We start from the raw sequence: 17,081 nt of genomic DNA, 5'->3' as shown, positions 1-17,081 counted from the left end.
CAGTCGTGGGCTGAGGACACCTGGGGCGTTGGGAACTCCCTGGCTTCTCCTTGGATTAACATCTGGAGCTGCTTGTGAATTGTGCCGCCACACACACCCGAGTGCAGGTGTCTTCTGCACAGACTGCGGGCCTCGCTCTTCTGAATGCCGCTAGCTCGCGACCCACCCACGGGTGAACCTGGTCAGGGTACTTTCTCTCGGGGGCAGACTCTGATCCGGGCGGGCTACCGGTGTCTCTGTTTGCTCCTTTCTTTCTTCCACTTCGGGAAAGGCTTCCTTACTGGGTGTGGAAATCTCCTATGCCTTTCCTCGCCTATCCTGTCAGCTCTAAAATTCTCTTTCAGTTGCCACCCTCACAGATGGATTAGGAAACTCTTTGCGGTGCACTCATTAGTGAAATGACCTCAATGACGCTGGAATCCAATATCTAATCGCCGATTTTTAAGCGAGTCCACACGCCAGGGTGGTCGGGGTCCAATGCAGCCCCGGCCAGGCCCAGGCCCCTTGGACTGGGCCACAGGAGGACACAGAGGAGGGTCCCGGCCCCCACGGTAGCGGTGCGGGCAGTTCTCCAAGGGCTTGGGTGTTTTCCAGAGGGAGGAGATGGAGGGGACTGATTTCTTCAGCGCCCCACAAACCACGCCACCCCACCCCACCCATGGGACACATCCCGAGAGAGAGAGAGAGAGAGAGAGAGAGACGCCCCATACACTGGCTCCCCTCCCCCGTGCGCTGTGCCCCAGCCCTGGCCCGGGGGAATAGGCGGCCGCCAGGCCACAGGGTGGGGGGCGCAGCTGAAAGGGGTTGTGGGGGAGGGCCGCCCCTGGCTGGGGTCAAAGGGCGAGCGCCCCGCCCCTCCCGCCCGTGCGCAGTCAGCGGCCCCGGCGCGCTGGGGGTGGGGGGCGGGGAGGTGAAGGAGGCCAGGCGAGGAGAGGAGGGGGGCTTGAAGGTCTCCACCTTGGCGGGTCCAGCCGTGGAGGCGCATCTTGTGTGAGTGTGAGTGTGAGTGAGTGAGTGAGTGTGAGTGTGAGTGTGTGTGTATACAGAGACAGCCCCCAACCCCGGCCCGCCGCTCCCTGCCCGCCCCGCCTGTCACCCCCGTCCCTCGGAGCCCGCGGGACCCGGCCGGCGAACTCAACAGGCCCGACCCGGCGCGGGGCCTGGGGCGGGAGGAGGCGGCGGGGAAGCGCAGAGAGGCTCGGCTTCTTGAGCGGGGCAGGGGCGCCCTCCGCCGTCCACGGCCACACCACCCCGAACGCGCCCGATCCCGTCTGGTCTCGGAAGCTAAGCAGGGTCGGGCCTGGTTAGAACTTGGATGGGAGACCGCCCGGGAATACCGGGTGCCGTAGGCTTCTTCTTTTTTTTTTTTGCCTCTGGTTCTGTCGCGTTTCTGGGAGTGCGGGGGCGGCCCGGGGTGGGGGTGACCCCCACCCTCGGCGCCCGCCGCGGTGCCTGGCGCCCCAGCCCGCACCGTGGGGCCTCCTCTTGTCCCGAGCCGTGACACCGCCGCCACGCGGCAGCATGCCTGGCTTCTGGACAGTCAGGTCTCAGACCAAAGGTCTGCTCTGTGGGAGCCGACACGCTGGAGGAAACCTCGAGAGTCTGAGAGGGGAGGGAGTTCCAGAAGAAGGCCAGGATGTCATTTTGAGGGAGTATGTGACCAGAACTCCTCCCGTTGCTTTTGGGGTTCTATGGGCTACACGTAGGAATCTTTGGTGGTGGCACCTGATGTTCGGGGATCCGGAGTCACACCCAGACCTGCTCCACAGGCCTCCTTTTACTTTTCTCTTCGGATTCATTTTTTTTTTTTTTTTTTTTTTGAGACAGAGTCTCGGTTTGTTGCCCAGGCTAGAGTGAGTGCCGTGGCGTCAGCCTAGCTCACAGCAACTTCAAACGCCTGGGCTCGAGTGATCCTTCTGCCTCAGCCTCCCGGGTAGCTGGGACTGCAGGCATGCGCCACCATGCCCCGCTAATTTTTTATATATATATCAGTTGGCCAATTAATTTCTTTCTATTTATAGTAGAGACGGGGTCTCGCTCTTGCTCAGGCTGGTTTTGAACTCCTGACCTTGAGCAATCCGCCCGCCTCGGCCTCCCAAGAGCTAGGATTACAGGCGTGAGCCACAGCGCCCGGCCGGATTCATTATTTTTAAAAAGTGTCTCTTATCTCTATTATTGCATTTTCTTTTCTCTCTCTTTTCAAGCAGATGATGGGAGTCCAAGTGTTAAGGTGACATGTGTTGCCCGTGCCCCCCTCCCCCCCCATGTTCTTATTCATTTACGTCTCATGTTGTTCCAGCATATTGTGGGGGCACCAATGTAAAGGTCGGGTGCGTTGCCCTCTCCCAGCCTCCCCCCTCGGGTCAGAGCTTCAAGTGCGCCCATCCCCCAGTCGGTGCGTACCCACCGCATTCCTAATGGATGTGTATGCCCATCCCCTCCCCCCACCCGCCCGACACCCACCCGAAGAAGGTGATTCCTCTGTGTCCACTTAGGTGTCCATCGGTTCGTACCCATTTGCTGGTGAGCGCGCTCACGTGGTGCTCGTGTGTCCATTCTTGGGATACCTGGCTTACTGGAACGGGTTCCAGCTCTGGCCAGGAGAACCACGAGAGGTGCCCCCTCACCGCTGCTCCTCATAGCCGAATAGCACTCCGTGGTGTCCACGGGCCACATTTTACTTACCCACTCGTGGGTCGATGGGCACTCGGGTGGCTTCCAGGTCTTTGCGATTGTGACTTGTGCCCTGACACTAACCCTAACCCTTACCCAGCCAGTCTCCTCCACGGCCCCTGCCTGACTGACTCCTTCCCGCCCGGCCTATCACCTGTCACCGTCCTCTGCCCCTGCCTGACACGCTCCTCCCCGCCCGGGCCGTCACCGTCCTCGGCCCCTGCCTGACGGGGCTCCTCCGTCGCCTGGGCCTTCCAAGGGCTTGGTGTGGACGCTGGTTCCAGGACGCCCTCCCAGGAACCCGGTAGCAGGGCGGCCGCAGCGTCTCGCGCAACCCAACCGTCCGCCGGCTGGCCGCCGTCGCTAAGTGGCCTGCGGGGGACGTGCTCCCGCTGTGCCGTGGGGGCCCAGCCTGGTGTCTTCTCTGAGGCCCCGCGGCTGCCGCTCCCCGCAAGGGGAGAGCCGGGGAGGTGGGGACCGCCTCCTCATGGGGACGTACACCCAGCTCTCCACGTCGGATTCCGGGGCTCTCTGTCCTGCCAGAAGGCCCAGCTGGCCTGCGGGTCCTTAGAGTGGCAAAAACATCCGAAAACTGAGATTGAGGGTCCGGTGGGTGTCTGCACTTTTGTGCTGGGCACCCCAGGGAGGCCCGGGGGCTGGCTGGACAACGCGGTCTGCTGGGCAGGGGGGGGGGTTTGGAGGAGCAACTGATGCCCTTTGCACTTTGGGTAGCAAGTGTCTGAGGTGTCTCTGGGCCCTGTGCCATGTGGGGGCGGGGGCGGGGGCGGGGTGGGAGGAGGAGGAGGAGGAGGAGGAGGAGGTGGGAAGGGCCGTGGCCTGCAGTCGTGTTCCCCGGGGTGGCACAGCATGTGGCTTCTTCCACAGGCTGCTTGGCCTGGGCTCCCTGCACCTGGGCCTTTGGAGGACTGGCCCTGTGCTTGCCAACACTTCCTGCAGGGACCCAGAGCTGGGAGGTTGCATCTCTCAGCCCTGGGTCGGGCAGAGCCCCAGCGGGCCATGCCCACAACCTCTCTCAGCAGGGGTCCCCCAGAAGGCTCCTTTGGGACCAGGATTCTCTTGCGGGTGACTCTTTAAGGTCTGGCCCCTGGATGGAGGGGCACCAGGAGTAGAGGAGCAGGAAGGGGAAGGGGGTGGCCATGCGAGGGGCCACTTTCAGGCCAAGTCCCAGCTTCAGTCTGATCCTCCTGGGAACGCCGGGGTGGACATCACACCTCCTGGTTGCCCCGCTCTGAGACAAGGAGCCGGGCTTCGCATTCCCACAGCAGCCAGTCGTGGGCTGAGGACACCTGGGGCGTTGGGAACTCCCTGGCTTCTCCTTGGATTAACATCTGGAGCTGCTTGTGAATTGTGCCGCCACACACACCCGAGTGCAGGTGTCTTCTGCACAGACTGCGGGCCTCGCTCTTCTGAATGCCGCTAGCTCGCGACCCACCCACGGGTGAACCTGGTCAGGGTACTTTCTCTCGGGGGCAGACTCTGATCCGGGCGGGCTACCGGTGTCTCTGTTTGCTCCTTTCTTTCTTCCACTTCGGGAAAGGCTTCCTTACTGGGTGTGGAAATCTCCTATGCCTTTCCTCGCCTATCCTGTCAGCTCTAAAATTCTCTTTCAGTTGCCACCCTCACAGATGGATTAGGAAACTCTTTGCGGTGCACTCATTAGTGAAATGACCTCAATGACGCTGGAATCCAATATCTAATCGCCGATTTTTAAGCGAGTCCACACGCCAGGGTGGTCGGGGTCCAATGCAGCCCCGGCCAGGCCCAGGCCCCTTGGACTGGGCCACAGGAGGACACAGAGGAGGGTCCCGGCCCCCACGGTAGCGGTGCGGGCAGTTCTCCAAGGGCTTGGGTGTTTTCCAGAGGGAGGAGATGGAGGGGACTGATTTCTTCAGCGCCCCACAAACCACGCCACCCCACCCCACCCATGGGACACATCCCGAGAGAGAGAGAGAGAGAGAGAGAGAGACGCCCCATACACTGGCTCCCCTCCCCCGTGCGCTGTGCCCCAGCCCTGGCCCGGGGGAATAGGCGGCCGCCAGGCCACAGGGTGGGGGGCGCAGCTGAAAGGGGTTGTGGGGGAGGGCCGCCCCTGGCTGGGGTCAAAGGGCGAGCGCCCCGCCCCTCCCGCCCGTGCGCAGTCAGCGGCCCCGGCGCGCTGGGGGTGGGGGGCGGGGAGGTGAAGGAGGCCAGGCGAGGAGAGGAGGGGGGCTTGAAGGTCTCCACCTTGGCGGGTCCAGCCGTGGAGGCGCATCTTGTGTGAGTGTGAGTGTGAGTGAGTGAGTGAGTGTGAGTGTGAGTGTGTGTGTATACAGAGACAGCCCCCAACCCCGGCCCGCCGCTCCCTGCCCGCCCCGCCTGTCACCCCCGTCCCTCGGAGCCCGCGGGACCCGGCCGGCGAACTCAACAGGCCCGACCCGGCGCGGGGCCTGGGGCGGGAGGAGGCGGCGGGGAAGCGCAGAGAGGCTCGGCTTCTTGAGCGGGGCAGGGGCGCCCTCCGCCGTCCACGGCCACACCACCCCGAACGCGCCCGATCCCGTCTGGTCTCGGAAGCTAAGCAGGGTCGGGCCTGGTTAGAACTTGGATGGGAGACCGCCCGGGAATACCGGGTGCCGTAGGCTTCTTCTTTTTTTTTTTTGCCTCTGGTTCTGTCGCGTTTCTGGGAGTGCGGGGGCGGCCCGGGGTGGGGGTGACCCCCACCCTCGGCGCCCGCCGCGGTGCCTGGCGCCCCAGCCCGCACCGTGGGGCCTCCTCTTGTCCCGAGCCGTGACACCGCCGCCACGCGGCAGCATGCCTGGCTTCTGGACAGTCAGGTCTCAGACCAAAGGTCTGCTCTGTGGGAGCCGACACGCTGGAGGAAACCTCGAGAGTCTGAGAGGGGAGGGAGTTCCAGAAGAAGGCCAGGATGTCATTTTGAGGGAGTATGTGACCAGAACTCCTCCCGTTGCTTTTGGGGTTCTATGGGCTACACGTAGGAATCTTTGGTGGTGGCACCTGATGTTGGGGGATCCGGAGTCACACCCAGACCTGCTCCACAGGCCTCCTTTTACTTTTCTCTTCGGATTCATTTTTTTTTTTTTTTTTTTTTTGAGACAGAGTCTCGGTTTGTTGCCCAGGCTAGAGTGAGTGCCGTGGCGTCAGCCTAGCTCACAGCAACTTCAAACGCCTGGGCTCGAGTGATCCTTCTGCCTCAGCCTCCCGGGTAGCTGGGACTGCAGGCATGCGCCACCATGCCCCGCTAATTTTTTATATATATATCAGTTGGCCAATTAATTTCTTTCTATTTATAGTAGAGACGGGGTCTCGCTCTTGCTCAGGCTGGTTTTGAACTCCTGACCTTGAGCAATCCGCCCGCCTCGGCCTCCCAAGAGCTAGGATTACAGGCGTGAGCCACAGCGCCCGGCCGGATTCATTATTTTTAAAAAGTGTCTCTTATCTCTATTATTGCATTTTCTTTTCTCTCTCTTTTCAAGCAGATGATGGGAGTCCAAGTGTTAAGGTGACATGTGTTGCCCGTGCCCCCCTCCCCCCCCATGTTCTTATTCATTTACGTCTCATGTTGTTCCAGCATATTGTGGGGGCACCAATGTAAAGGTCGGGTGCGTTGCCCTCTCCCAGCCTCCCCCCTCGGGTCAGAGCTTCAAGTGCGCCCATCCCCCAGTCGGTGCGTACCCACCGCATTCCTAATGGATGTGTATGCCCATCCCCTCCCCCCACCCGCCCGACACCCACCCGAAGAAGGTGATTCCTCTGTGTCCACTTAGGTGTCCATCGGTTCGTACCCATTTGCTGGTGAGCGCGCTCACGTGGTGCTCGTGTGTCCATTCTTGGGATACCTGGCTTACTGGAACGGGTTCCAGCTCTGGCCAGGAGAACCACGAGAGGTGCCCCCTCACCGCTGCTCCTCATAGCCGAATAGCACTCCGTGGTGTCCACGGGCCACATTTTACTTACCCACTCGTGGGTCGATGGGCACTCGGGTGGCTTCCAGGTCTTTGCGATTGTGACTTGTGCCCTGACACTAACCCTAACCCTTACCCAGCCAGTCTCCTCCACGGCCCCTGCCTGACTGACTCCTTCCCGCCCGGCCTATCACCTGTCACCGTCCTCTGCCCCTGCCTGACACGCTCCTCCCCGCCCGGGCCGTCACCGTCCTCGGCCCCTGCCTGACGGGGCTCCTCCGTCGCCTGGGCCTTCCAAGGGCTTGGTGTGGACGCTGGTTCCAGGACGCCCTCCCAGGAACCCGGTAGCAGGGCGGCCGCAGCGTCTCGCGCAACCCAACCGTCCGCCGGCTGGCCGCCGTCGCTAAGTGGCCTGCGGGGGACGTGCTCCCGCTGTGCCGTGGGGGCCCAGCCTGGTGTCTTCTCTGAGGCCCCGCGGCTGCCGCTCCCCGCAAGGGGAGAGCCGGGGAGGTGGGGACCGCCTCCTCATGGGGACGTACACCCAGCTCTCCACGTCGGATTCCGGGGCTCTCTGTCCTGCCAGAAGGCCCAGCTGGCCTGCGGGTCCTTAGAGTGGCAAAAACATCCGAAAACTGAGATTGAGGGTCCGGTGGGTGTCTGCACTTTTGTGCTGGGCACCCCAGGGAGGCCCGGGGGCTGGCTGGACAACGCGGTCTGCTGGGCAGGGGGGGGGGTTTGGAGGAGCAACTGATGCCCTTTGCACTTTGGGTAGCAAGTGTCTGAGGTGTCTCTGGGCCCTGTGCCATGTGGGGGCGGGGGCGGGGGCGGGGTGGGAGGAGGAGGAGGAGGAGGAGGAGGAGGAGGAGGAGGTGGGAAGGGCCGTGGCCTGCAGTCGTGTTCCCCGGGGTGGCACAGCATGTGGCTTCTTCCACAGGCTGCTTGGCCTGGGCTCCCTGCACCTGGGCCTTTGGAGGACTGGCCCTGTGCTTGCCAACACTTCCTGCAGGGACCCAGAGCTGGGAGGTTGCATCTCTCAGCCCTGGGTCGGGCAGAGCCCCAGCGGGCCATGCCCACAACCTCTCTCAGCAGGGGTCCCCCAGAAGGCTCCTTTGGGACCAGGATTCTCTTGCGGGTGACTCTTTAAGGTCTGGCCCCTGGATGGAGGGGCACCAGGAGTAGAGGAGCAGGAAGGGGAAGGGGGTGGCCATGCGAGGGGACACTTTCAGGCCAAGTCCCAGCTTCAGTCTGATCCTCCTGGGAACGCCGGGGTGGACATCACACCTCCTGGTTGCCCCGCTCTGAGACAAGGAGCCGGGCTTCGCATTCCCACAGCAGCCAGTCGTGGGCTGAGGACACCTGGGGCGTTGGGAACTCCCTGGCTTCTCCTTGGATTAACATCTGGAGCTGCTTGTGAATTGTGCCGCCACACACACCCGAGTGCAGGTGTCTTCTGCACAGACTGCGGGCCTCGCTCTTCTGAACGCCGCTAGCTCGCGACCCACCCACGGGTGAACCTGGTCAGGGTACTTTCTCTCGGGGGCAGACTCTGATCCGGGCGGGCTACCGGTGTCTCTGTTTGCTCCTTTCTTTCTTCCACTTCGGGAAAGGCTTCCTTACTGGGTGTGGAAATCTCCTATGCCTTTCCTCGCCTATCCTGTCAGCTCTAAAATTCTCTTTCAGTTGCCACCCTCACAGATGGATTAGGAAACTCTTTGCGGTGCACTCATTAGTGAAATGACCTCAATGACGCTGGAATCCAATATCTAATCGCCGATTTTTAAGCGAGTCCACACGCCAGGGTGGTCGGGGTCCAATGCAGCCCCGGCCAGGCCCAGGCCCCTTGGACTGGGCCACAGGAGGACACAGAGGAGGGTCCCGGCCCCCACGGTAGCGGTGCGGGCAGTTCTCCAAGGGCTTGGGTGTTTTCCAGAGGGAGGAGATGGAGGGGACTGATTTCTTCAGCGCCCCACAAACCACGCCACCCCACCCCACCCATGGGACACATCCCGAGAGAGAGAGAGAGAGAGAGAGAGAGAGAGAGAGAGAGAGAGAGACGCCCCATACACTGGCTCCCCTCCCCCGTGCGCTGTGCCCCAGCCCTGGCCCGGGGGAATAGGCGGCCGCCAGGCCACAGGGTGGGGGGCGCAGCTGAAAGGGGTTGTGGGGGAGGGCCGCCCCTGGCTGGGGTCAAAGGGCGAGCGCCCCGCCCCTCCCGCCCGTGCGCAGTCAGCGGCCCCGGCGCGCTGGGGGTGGGGGGCGGGGAGGTGAAGGAGGCCAGGCGAGGAGAGGAGGGGGGCTTGAAGGTCTCCACCTTGGCGGGTCCAGCCGTGGAGGCGCATCTTGTGTGAGTGTGAGTGTGAGTGAGTGAGTGAGTGTGAGTGTGAGTGTGTGTGTATACAGAGACAGCCCCCAACCCCGGCCCGCCGCTCCCTGCCCGCCCCGCCTGTCACCCCCGTCCCTCGGAGCCCGCGGGACCCGGCCGGCGAACTCAACAGGCCCGACCCGGCGCGGGGCCTGGGGCGGGAGGAGGCGGCGGGGAAGCGCAGAGAGGCTCGGCTTCTTGAGCGGGGCAGGGGCGCCCTCCGCCGTCCACGGCCACACCACCCCGAACGCGCCCGATCCCGTCTGGTCTCGGAAGCTAAGCAGGGTCGGGCCTGGTTAGAACTTGGATGGGAGACCGCCCGGGAATACCGGGTGCCGTAGGCTTCTTCTTTTTTTTTTTTGCCTCTGGTTCTGTCGCGTTTCTGGGAGTGCGGGGGCGGCCCGGGGTGGGGGTGACCCCCACCCTCGGCGCCCGCCGCGGTGCCTGGCGCCCCAGCCCGCACCGTGGGGCCTCCTCTTGTCCCGAGCCGTGACACCGCCGCCACGCGGCAGCATGCCTGGCTTCTGGACAGTCAGGTCTCAGACCAAAGGTCTGCTCTGTGGGAGCCGACACGCTGGAGGAAACCTCGAGAGTCTGAGAGGGGAGGGAGTTCCAGAAGAAGGCCAGGATGTCATTTTGAGGGAGTATGTGACCAGAACTCCTCCCGTTGCTTTTGGGGTTCTATGGGCTACACGTAGGAATCTTTGGTGGTGGCACCTGATGTTGGGGGATCCGGAGTCACACCCAGACCTGCTCCACAGGCCTCCTTTTACTTTTCTCTTCGGATTCATTTTTTTTTTTTTTTTTTTTTGAGACAGAGTCTCGGTTTGTTGCCCAGGCTAGAGTGAGTGCCGTGGCGTCAGCCTAGCTCACAGCAACTTCAAACGCCTGGGCTCGAGTGATCCTTCTGCCTCAGCCTCCCGGGTAGCTGGGACTGCAGGCATGCGCCACCATGCCCCGCTAATTTTTTATATATATATCAGTTGGCCAATTAATTTCTTTCTATTTATAGTAGAGACGGGGTCTCGCTCTTGCTCAGGCTGGTTTTGAACTCCTGACCTTGAGCAATCCGCCCGCCTCGGCCTCCCAAGAGCTAGGATTACAGGCGTGAGCCACAGCGCCCGGCCGGATTCATTATTTTTAAAAAGTGTCTCTTATCTCTATTATTGCATTTTCTTTTCTCTCTCTTTTCAAGCAGATGATGGGAGTCCAAGTGTTAAGGTGACATGTGTTGCCCGTGCCCCCCTCCCCCCCCATGTTCTTATTCATTTACGTCTCATGTTGTTCCAGCATATTGTGGGGGCACCAATGTAAAGGTCGGGTGCGTTGCCCTCTCCCAGCCTCCCCCCTCGGGTCAGAGCTTCAAGTGCGCCCATCCCCCAGTCGGTGCGTACCCACCGCATTCCTAATGGATGTGTATGCCCATCCCCTCCCCCCACCCGCCCGACACCCACCCGAAGAAGGTGATTCCTCTGTGTCCACTTAGGTGTCCATCGGTTCGTACCCATTTGCTGGTGAGCGCGCTCACGTGGTGCTCGTGTGTCCATTCTTGGGATACCTGGCTTACTGGAACGGGTTCCAGCTCTGGCCAGGAGAACCACGAGAGGTGCCCCCTCACCGCTGCTCCTCATAGCCGAATAGCACTCCGTGGTGTCCACGGGCCACATTTTACTTACCCACTCGTGGGTCGATGGGCACTCGGGTGGCTTCCAGGTCTTTGCGATTGTGACTTGTGCCCTGACACTAACCCTAACCCTTACCCAGCCAGTCTCCTCCACGGCCCCTGCCTGACTGACTCCTTCCCGCCCGGCCTATCACCTGTCACCGTCCTCTGCCCCTGCCTGACACGCTCCTCCCCGCCCGGGCCGTCACCGTCCTCGGCCCCTGCCTGACGGGGCTCCTCCGTCGCCTGGGCCTTCCAAGGGCTTGGTGTGGACGCTGGTTCCAGGACGCCCTCCCAGGAACCCGGTAGCAGGGCGGCCGCAGCGTCTCGCGCAACCCAACCGTCCGCCGGCTGGCCGCCGTCGCTAAGTGGCCTGCGGGGGACGTGCTCCCGCTGTGCCGTGGGGGCCCAGCCTGGTGTCTTCTCTAAGGCCCCGCGGCTGCCGCTCCCCGCAAGGGGAGAGCCGGGGAGGTGGGGACCGCCTCCTCATGGGGACGTACACCCAGCTCTCCACGTCGGATTCCGGGGCTCTCTGTCCTGCCAGAAGGCCCAGCTGGCCTGCGGGTCCTTAGAGTGGCAAAAACATCCGAAAACTGAGATTGAGGGTCCGGTGGGTGTCTGCACTTTTGTGCTGGGCACCCCAGGGAGGCCCGGGGGCTGGCTGGACAACGCGGTCTGCTGGGCAGGGGGGGGGTTTGGAGGAGCAACTGATGCCCTTTGCACTTTGGGTAGCAAGTGTCTGAGGTGTCTCTGGGCCCTGTGCCATGTGGGGGCGGGGGCGGGGGCGGGGTGGGAGGAGGAGGAGGAGGAGGAGGAGGAGGAGGAGGAGGTGGGAAGGGCCGTGGCCTGCAGTCGTGTTCCCCGGGGTGGCACAGCATGTGGCTTCTTCCACAGGCTGCTTGGCCTGGGCTCCCTGCACCTGGGCCTTTGGAGGACTGGCCCTGTGCTTGCCAACACTTCCTGCAGGGACCCAGAGCTGGGAGGTTGCATCTCTCAGCCCTGGGTCGGGCAGAGCCCCAGCGGGCCATGCCCACAACCTCTCTCAGCAGGGGTCCCCCAGAAGGCTCCTTTGGGACCAGGATTCTCTTGCGGGTGACTCTTTAAGGTCTGGCCCCTGGATGGAGGGGCACCAGGAGTAGAGGAGCAGGAAGGGGAAGGGGGTGGCCATGCGAGGGGACACTTTCAGGCCAAGTCCCAGCTTCAGTCTGATCCTCCTGGGAACGCCGGGGTGGACATCACACCTCCTGGTTGCCCCGCTCTGAGACAAGGAGCCGGGCTTCGCATTCCCACAGCAGCCAGTCGTGGGCTGAGGACACCTGGGGCGTTGGGAACTCCCTGGCTTCTCCTTGGATTAACATCTGGAGCTGCTTGTGAATTGTGCCGCCACACACACCCGAGTGCAGGTGTCTTCTGCACAGACTGCGGGCCTCGCTCTTCTGAACGCCGCTAGCTCGCGACCCACCCACGGGTGAACCTGGTCAGGGTACTTTCTCTCGGGGGCAGACTCTGATCCGGGCGGGCTACCGGTGTCTCTGTTTGCTCCTTTCTTTCTTCCACTTCGGGAAAGGCTTCCTTACTGGGTGTGGAAATCTCCTATGCCTTTCCTCGCCTATCCTGTCAGCTCTAAAATTCTCTTTCAGTTGCCACCCTCACAGATGGATTAGGAAACTCTTTGCGGTGCACTCATTAGTGAAATGACCTCAATGACGCTGGAATCCAATATCTAATCGCCGATTTTTAAGCGAGTCCACACGCCAGGGTGGTCGGGGTCCAATGCAGCCCCGGCCAGGCCCAGGCCCCTTGGACTGGGCCACAGGAGGACACAGAGGAGGGTCCCGGCCCCCACGGTAGCGGTGCGGGCAGTTCTCCAAGGGCTTGGGTGTTTTCCAGAGGGAGGAGATGGAGGGGACTGATTTCTTCAGCGCCCCACAAACCACGCCACCCCACCCCACCCATGGGACACATCCCGAGAGAGAGAGAGAGAGAGAGAGAGAGAGACGCCCCATACACTGGCTCCCCTCCCCCGTGCGCTGTGCCCCAGCCCTGGCCCGGGGGAATAGGCGGCCGCCAGGCCACAGGGTGGGGGGCGCAGCTGAAAGGGGTTGTGGGGGAGGGCCGCCCCTGGCTGGGGTCAAAGGGCGAGCGCCCCGCCCCTCCCGCCCGTGCGCAGTCAGCGGCCCCGGCGCGCTGGGGGTGGGGGGCGGGGAGGTGAAGGAGGCCAGGCGAGGAGAGGAGGGGGGCTTGAAGGTCTCCACCTTGGCGGGTCCAGCCGTGGAGGCGCATCTTGTGTGAGTGTGAGTGTGAGTGAGTGAGTGAGTGTGAGTGTGAGTGTGTGTGTATACAGAGACAGCCCCCAACCCCGGCCCGCCGCTCCCTGCCCGCCCCGCCTGTCACCCCCGTCCCTCGGAGCCCGCGGGACCCGGCCGGCGAACTCAACAGGCCCGACCCGGCGCGGGGCCTGGGGCGGGAGGAGGCGGCGGGGAAGCGCAGAGAGGCTCGGCTTCTTGAGCGGGGCAGGGGCGCCCTCCGCCGTCCACGGCCACACCACCCCGAACGCGCCCGATCCCGTCTGGTCTCGGAAGCTAAGCAGGGTCGGGCCTGGTTAGAACTTGGATGGGAGACCGCCCGGGAATACCGGGTGCCGTAGGCTTCTTCTTTTTTTTTTTTGCCTCTGGTTCTGTCGCGTTTCTGGGAGTGCGGGGGCGGCCCGGGGTGGGGGTGACCCCCACCCTCGGCGCCCGCCGCGGTGCCTGGCGCCCCAGCCCGCACCGTGGGGCCTCCTCTTGTCCCGAGCCGTGACACCGCCGCCACGCGGCAGCATGCCTGGCTTCTGGACAGTCAGGTCTCAGACCAAAGGTCTGCTCTGTGGGAGCCGACACGCTGGAGGAAACCTCGAGAGTCTGAGAGGGGAGGGAGTTCCAGAAGAAGGCCAGGATGTCATTTTGAGGGAGTATGTGACCAGAACTCCTCCCGTTGCTTTTGGGGTTCTATGGGCTACACGTAGGAATCTTTGGTGGTGGCACCTGATGTTCGGGGATCCGGAGTCACACCCAGACCTGCTCCACAGGCCTCCTTTTACTTTTCTCTTCGGATTCATTTTTTTTTTTTTTTTTTTTTTGAGACAGAGTCTCGGTTTGTTGCCCAGGCTAGAGTGAGTGCCGTGGCGTCAGCCTAGCTCACAGCAACTTCAAACGCCTGGGCTCGAGTGATCCTTCTGCCTCAGCCTCCCGGGTAGCTGGGACTGCAGGCATGCGCCACCATGCCCCGCTAATTTTTTATATATATATCAGTTGGCCAATTAATTTCTTTCTATTTATAGTAGAGACGGGGTCTCGCTCTTGCTCAGGCTGGTTTTGAACTCCTGACCTTGAGCAATCCGCCCGCCTCGGCCTCCCAAGAGCTAGGATTACAGGCGTGAGCCACAGCGCCCGGCCGGATTCATTATTTTTAAAAAGTGTCTCTTATCTCTATTATTGCATTTTCTTTTCTCTCTCTTTTCAAGCAGATGATGGGAGTCCAAGTGTTAAGGTGACATGTGTTGCCCGTGCCCCCCTCCCCCCCCATGTTCTTATTCATTTACGTCTCATGTTGTTCCAGCATATTGTGGGGGCACCAATGTAAAGGTCGGGTGCGTTGCCCTCTCCCAGCCTCCCCCCTCGGGTCAGAGCTTCAAGTGCGCCCATCCCCCAGTCGGTGCGTACCCACCGCATTCCTAATGGATGTGTATGCCCATCCCCTCCCCCCACCCGCCCGACACCCACCCGAAGAAGGTGATTCCTCTGTGTCCACTTAGGTGTCCATCGGTTCGTACCCATTTGCTGGTGAGCGCGCTCACGTGGTGCTCGTGTGTCCATTCTTGGGATACCTGGCTTACTGGAACGGGTTCCAGCTCTGGCCAGGAGAACCACGAGAGGTGCCCCCTCACCGCTGCTCCTCATAGCCGAATAGCACTCCGTGGTGTCCACGGGCCACATTTTACTTACCCACTCGTGGGTCGATGGGCACTCGGGTGGCTTCCAGGTCTTTGCGATTGTGACTTGTGCCCTGACACTAACCCTAACCCTTACCCAGCCAGTCTCCTCCACGGCCCCTGCCTGACTGACTCCTTCCCGCCCGGCCTATCACCTGTCACCGTCCTCTGCCCCTGCCTGACACGCTCCTCCCCGCCCGGGCCGTCACCGTCCTCGGCCCCTGCCTGACGGGGCTCCTCCGTCGCCTGGGCCTTCCAAGGGCTTGGTGTGGACGCTGGTTCCAGGACGCCCTCCCAGGAACCCGGTAGCAGGGCGGCCGCAGCGTCTCGCGCAACCCAACCGTCCGCCGGCTGGCCGCCGTCGCTAAGTGGCCTGCGGGGGACGTGCTCCCGCTGTGCCGTGGGGGCCCAGCCTGGTGTCTTCTCTGAGGCCCCGCGGCTGCCGCTCCCCGCAAGGGGAGAGCCGGGGAGGTGGGGACCGCCTCCTCATGGGGACGTACACCCAGCTCTCCACGTCGGATTCCGGGGCTCTCTGTCCTGCCAGAAGGCCCAGCTGGCCTGCGGGTCCTTAGAGTGGCAAAAACATCCGAAAACTGAGATTGAGGGTCCGGTGGGTGTCTGCACTTTTGTGCTGGGCACCCCAGGGAGGCCCGGGGGCTGGCTGGACAACGCGGTCTGCTGGGCAGGGGGGGGGGTTTGGAGGAGCAACTGATGCCCTTTGCACTTTGGGTAGCAAGTGTCTGAGGTGTCTCTGGGCCCTGTGCCATGTGGGGGCGGGGGCGGGGGCGGGGTGGGAGGAGGAGGAGGAGGAGGAGGAGGAGGAGGAGGAGGTGGGAAGGGCCGTGGCCTGCAGTCGTGTTCCCCGGGGTGGCACAGCATGTGGCTTCTTCCACAGGCTGCTTGGCCTGGGCTCCCTGCACCTGGGCCTTTGGAGGACTGGCCCTGTGCTTGCCAACACTTCCTGCAGGGACCCAGAGCTGGGAGGTTGCATCTCTCAGCCCTGGGTCGGGCAGAGCCCCAGCGGGCCATGCCCACAACCTCTCTCAGCAGGGGTCCCCCAGAAGGCTCCTTTGGGACCAGGATTCTCTTGCGGGTGACTCTTTAAGGTCTGGCCCCTGGATGGAGGGGCACCAGGAGTAGAGGAGCAGGAAGGGGAAGGGGGTGGCCATGCGAGGGGACACTTTCAGGCCAAGTCCCAGCTTCAGTCTGATCCTCCTGGGAACGCCGGGGTGGACATCACACCTCCTGGTTGCCCCGCTCTGAGACAAGGAGCCGGGCTTCGCATTCCCACAGCAGCCAGTCGTGGGCTGAGGACACCTGGGGCGTTGGGAACTCCCTGGCTTCTCCTTGGATTAACATCTGGAGCTGCTTGTGAATTGTGCCGCCACACACACCCGAGTGCAGGTGTCTTCTGCACAGACTGCGGGCCTCGCTCTTCTGAACGCCGCTAGCTCGCGACCCACCCACGGGTGAACCTGGTCAGGGTACTTTCTCTCGGGGGCAGACTCTGATCCGGGCGGGCTACCGGTGTCTCTGTTTGCTCCTTTCTTTCTTCCACTTCGGGAAAGGCTTCCTTACTGGGTGTGGAAATCTCCTATGCCTTTCCTCGCCTATCCTGTCAGCTCTAAAATTCTCTTTCAGTTGCCACCCTCACAGATGGATTAGGAAACTCTTTGCGGTGCACTCATTAGTGAAATGACCTCAATGACGCTGGAATCCAATATCTAATCGCCGATTTTTAAGCGAGTCCACACGCCAGGGTGGTCGGGGTCCAATGCAGCCCCGGCCAGGCCCAGGCCCCTTGGACTGGGCCACAGGAGGACACAGAGGAGGGTCCCGGCCCCCACGGTAGCGGTGCGGGCAGTTCTCCAAGGGCTTGGGTGTTTTCCAGAGGGAGGAGATGGAGGGGACTGATTTCTTCAGCGCCCCACAAACCACGCCACCCCACCCCACCCATGGGACACATCCCGAGAGAGAGAGAGAGAGAGAGAGAGAGACGCCCCATACACTGGCTCCCCTCCCCCGTGCGCTGTGCCCCAGCCCTGGCCCGGGGGAATAGGCGGCCGCCAGGCCACAGGGTGGGGGGCGCAGCTGAAAGGGGTTGTGGGGGAGGGCCGCCCCTGGCTGGGGTCAAAGGGCGAGCGCCCCGCCCCTCCCGCCCGTGCGCAGTCAGCGGCCCCGGCGCGCTGGGGGTGGGGGGCGGGGAGGTGAAGGAGGCCAGGCGAGGAGAGGAGGGGGGCTTGAAGGTCTCCACCTTGGCGGGTCCAGCCGTGGAGGCGCATCTTGTGTGAGTGTGAGTGTGAGTGAGTGAGTGAGTGTGAGTGTGAGTGTGTGTGTATACAGAGACAGCCCCCAACCCCGGCCCGCCGCTCCCTGCCCGCCCCGCCTGTCACCCCCGTCCCTCGGAGCCCGCGGGACCCGGCCGGCGAACTCAACAGGCCCGACCCGGCGCGGGGCCTGGGGCGGGAGGAGGCGGCGGGGAAGCGCAGAGAG

At 62.8% G+C, this 17,081-nt stretch overlaps 4 pseudogenes; all 4 read left to right on the top strand.

Annotated features, from left to right (window-relative positions):
* Positions 1-1,233: 1,233 nt before the first annotated feature.
* On the top strand, positions 1,234-1,352 carry LOC142869095 (uncharacterized; annotated as a pseudogene).
* A 3,841-nt stretch (positions 1,353-5,193) lies between these two features.
* On the top strand, positions 5,194-5,312 carry LOC142869094 (uncharacterized; annotated as a pseudogene).
* A 3,868-nt stretch (positions 5,313-9,180) lies between these two features.
* Positions 9,181-9,299, top strand: LOC142869093 (uncharacterized; annotated as a pseudogene).
* A 3,850-nt stretch (positions 9,300-13,149) lies between these two features.
* LOC142869092 (uncharacterized) lies at positions 13,150-13,268 on the top strand (annotated as a pseudogene).
* Positions 13,269-17,081: the final 3,813 nt, after the last annotated feature.

The sequence above is a fragment of the Microcebus murinus genome, unplaced genomic scaffold (assembly GCF_040939455.1).
Source record: "Microcebus murinus isolate Inina unplaced genomic scaffold, M.murinus_Inina_mat1.0 scaf055_hap2_Mmur4.0, whole genome shotgun sequence".
NCBI classification, from domain to species: Eukaryota; Metazoa; Chordata; class Mammalia; order Primates; family Cheirogaleidae; genus Microcebus; species Microcebus murinus.
The sequence above is the reverse complement of the archived record's forward strand: the minus strand, read 5'-3'. Positions and strand labels throughout refer to the sequence as shown.